This window comes from Pinus tabuliformis, chromosome 7 (assembly GCF_031772625.1).
Source record: "Pinus tabuliformis cultivar Carrire ecotype Pingquan chromosome 7, CPIR1, whole genome shotgun sequence".
NCBI classification, from domain to species: domain Eukaryota; kingdom Viridiplantae; phylum Streptophyta; class Pinopsida; order Pinales; family Pinaceae; genus Pinus; species Pinus tabuliformis.
This window is the reverse complement of record NC_142293.1, coordinates 1,280,123,649-1,280,128,027: the sequence shown is the minus strand read 5'-3', so window position 1 is coordinate 1,280,128,027 and position 4,379 is coordinate 1,280,123,649.

Sequence of the window (4,379 nt, the reverse complement as noted above, 5' to 3'; positions counted from 1 at the left end):
TCACACTTTGATATCTTAGGATACAACTGTTCTTTCTTCAAGACATCAAGTACTTTTCTTACATGCATGACATGTTCATCACAATATTTACTGAAAATTAATATGTCCTCTAAGTAGACTATAACAAACTCATCAAGAAATGGCCTTAACACATCATTCATGACATGCATGAATGTAGAAGGAGCATTACATAAACCAAAAGGCATAACTAGCCATTCAAACAAACCTTGTTTTGTTTTGAATTCTATCTTCCAAATGTCTCCTTCAGCTATTCTAATTTGATGGTAGCCACTCCTTAAGTCCAACTTAGTAAAATACCTTACATCTTTCAATTGAGCAAGTAAATCATCTATTTTAGGCAGTGGGTAATGGTATTTTACCGTAATTTTGTTCAATGCATGGAAGTCCACACACATGTGCCATGTTCCATCCTTCTTTGGCACCAAGACAATAGGTGAACGACATGGTGAGGAAGATGGCCAATCGCTTTATCCAACAACTCTTAAATTTTCTTCTTATTTTCTTCACTTTCCATCACTGACATCCTGCACATGCCAGTGTTAGGAAGAGGAAAATCTTGTTGCAACTATATCTCATGTTGGATTCCTCTCTTGGGAGGTAATCCCTTTGGTTCCTTAACCATCTCATCATACTGGTTAACTACATCAATGAATTCAAATTTCAATTTTGAATTACAACCTTTAAAAGCTTCATTATCAACATCATTCTTGGGTTTGATCATTAGAAGCACAAAATTCTTGCTTGAATTCACTAGTCTTTTTGTTTGCCCCACATGAACAAGTGAAATATTTAGTTTCTTTCTATGAGCTCTTAGAATATATTATACCCCATATTTGAACAAATGGTATTTGTTTTCATGTCTATGGAAGATATGTTTTCTATCATTGAGGTATGGGTTGCCCAAAACTATGCCTCACATATCTAATGGCACAACATCAAGCTCCACATCATCTAGGAAATTTGCAGTAATGGAAAATTTCAGTTTACACTTTCTAGTAACCTACAATTGTGCATTGTCACACACCCATCCAAGTGGATATGGTTTATTATGTAGAATGGTTTCCAAGTTTAAACTTTTGACAATGTTTTCAAAAAAGATAATATTGGCTTGAGGCCACTTTCAAAATGTGTATCAATCTTGCTATGTTTTGAGATCACCCTTATGCGAAAGAGTTCTATCCTCCTCTTTTCATTTGGAGTTTCATTTTGTGAATTTCAAGAACTAGTGCTAGCAATGGATTTTTTTACTTTTATACCCATGGTTGTAATTTTAGTTTCATCGCCTGAATCCTATCCCAAATCATGTTGAGTGGTTGCAGTTGTCTTTTGTTTTCCCTTGTTGTTGAATTTTTTTGGTTTCAATTCGGGATGAAGCTTCCAACAATGAGATTCATCGTGACTCTCTTTAGAACAATGTTTGCATATTAATTTATCTCTTACTTTTTTGATAGATGCATTTTTCTTTCCCTTCCCTTTGAAACCCTTTTCTTTTCCTTTACTCTTGAATGGATTTTTACTACCTTCCTCTAGAGCGTTTTTCCCTCTTTCCTCAAGATGAGTGGCTTGCACACACACATCATCTAGATTATTGGGATTAAACATTAAGATAGGATTCCTAAGGTAACTATGTAAACCCCCTATGTACTTCAGCAACGTGTCTTGTCATTACAAATCTACACCTAACATTAAAGACCTTTTTCTGAATTCTTGGGTGTAATCTTGCAGATTTTGACCTTTGGGTTGTCTAAAGTTCTTCCATTTCATGATGGATTTATGCATATAAGCTAGAGGGTAGAATTGACTTTTGATTGTAGTAATGAAATAAATCCAAGAAATTGAGATCTTACCATGTTTCTTTATCTCCTCTTGTGTCTTTGATTCCCACCATACTAGTGTTGCACCCTTCACTCTAAACGAAGATAACTAAATCTGTATATCATGCTCTTGGAGATTTTGAATTATGCAATAAACCTCCAACTCACGAATCCAATTATCAAGCTTCTCTGCATTCACTTTTCCATTATACATGTGCAACTCATATTTAACATCGTGTTTTAGAAAGGGTGATTTGCTAGTTCCTTTTGAAGTATGTTGATGAGTATGAGTAAGGGTTGTGTTAATGGAAGAGGGTGAAGATTCTTATGAAGAAGAAGATGAAGAAGATGGTGGAGAGGGTGGAGGTTTGTCTCCATTTCCATTACCTCCTCCTGGAGAACCTTCTCCTTTGGAAGGTTTGGAACTTTCACCTTGCAGCCTGGTATTCCTCTCTTCATAGAGGACCTTCACCATCTCTGTCATATCAAAGAAATCCTTTGTGAAGACCTTCTCGTCTTCTGTCATGTTTTTAGGTTCTCCTTCATGAGACATACTCTTTGGAGTTTCAACTGGCACTTGAGGATAAACTGGTGTAAGAGATTGTGGCAAACTTTCCCTCCTTCCCTTTGACCCAACTTCAGGGTTTCCAACAAAATTCCCTTCTCCTTTTTTGAGTTTTAACCTTGTAAGCATGACATAAACTTGCAAACAGTTAAATCCTTCTTACAGAAAGAAAACATAGTGCTTTGATACCAAAATTATTTGATTAAGAATATTAGATTATTGTGCTAAGATCCTCCTTATATTAGAAACAAAATTGTTTTCATGTGCTTAAGGATTCATGAGTTTTGCAAGTGTAAAATGAGTTTTTATTTTAATTTTATGAGCAATTTTAACATAAATAAGAGACTGAACAACAACATAAAAATGTACAGAAGATCACCAAAAACACATCAAAATAGGAACATGATGAAGGAGTTCACCCCTCCTAGGCTACGTCTCCTTGGTTCAGCTTTCAATGGCTTGGGCATCTCTATTATTCTCCAAAGTATAAAAATATCTGTTTACAATGCTCAAATGCTTCTGAAACTTCCTCCAATGAATGCAAAATGTTCAAAAATAGGTTACTAGACTCTTTCTACACCAAATTTGGTTGAAAACTAGAGAAGTTATGGCTTGTCCTACTTTTCCCACTATTTGATTTACATTTTCCACAAAATTCGGCATTTGTACAATTTTGTCTGTCAAGCGCTCTAATAGAGCGACATTTTTTCTGATTTCGGGGCAGATTTGTAGCACGGTTAATTTTGCCTCTATGGCCTAAAAACAAAATAATGGTCATATGAGGTGGCCATGCGCCCAAGGGCTAGCCACTGACACTGGCACCCTCCCTCCACTGGTCACATTAATTTTTTTACACGAGTGTTTACATGTAGATCTGTTAGCAGTCATTGTTGGCAATGACCATTGGCAGACACATTAAACGGTGCCCAAGTGTTCACATGGGGGGCAGTTAAGTCCTCCCGCCCCACCCCCCATACCATGCGGCATTAGACTATAAAAAGAACCCGCCCCCATTACATGTTAAGTAATAGAGTGCGAGCGTAATCATAAAGTGGTTGGTCTGTGAAATGGGAGGTCATGGGGTCAAGCTTGACCTCTACCCTATCCACCATAACAATTTTTTCCATGCCATGAGGAGGACACATGGCAACCTCAGGCTTAGCCACATGTCACCTCCTTATTGGCCCCAAACAAAACACATGGACCAATAGAGTGATGCCATCGAGCCTAAATAATATTCCAAAGAGTATGTTGAAGGAATATACCATAGTAATATAGCAAGAATATTCCTTTTTCTAACTGGGCTTTACGGATCCCTAGTCATCATCCTTGTCAGCACTTGCAAAAATTTTACCTGTTTGACAAAGTTAACAAAACGCATTTCTAGGAGCATACTGTGTCTGTTTCATGCAAAACGAGTTGCACCTAATTCAGGATGATGAGCAGTACGTGGTTTTTCAAGTTCCACACCATTCTGGCAAATTTGGATTTTGAGCATAATGTTGAGCACCTGATCAACTGAAGTATCCACACAACCCATATCCAATAATAAAAATTATAGTATATGACTTCGTATTGGGAGTACATAACTAATTAATGAAATAGAGGGCCATAACAGTGACACCCAACAGTCCACACATGGCTGAAACAAAATGCCTTTCCTTTATGCAAGCATAGAAATGACTCTCATGACTTTGAACCTATAAACCAAATTATGAATGAAAAAATGATATAGGTTAAGATCTTGAACACAAAAATTCATACATGGTTGATATAAGTGACTCATTGATATGCATTGTAAAACAAACACTCTCTCCTATGCATGATTGATGCAAGGGTTTCTTAAACAATTTTCCAAATAATGAAAAAGCACATAAAATTCATGGGACTTCACTCACTGAACCTCTCACATAGCACATGCATTCGTGGCATACTAAACAATACCCTTAGTTGGACTACATATTGGAAAATTCCTCTAA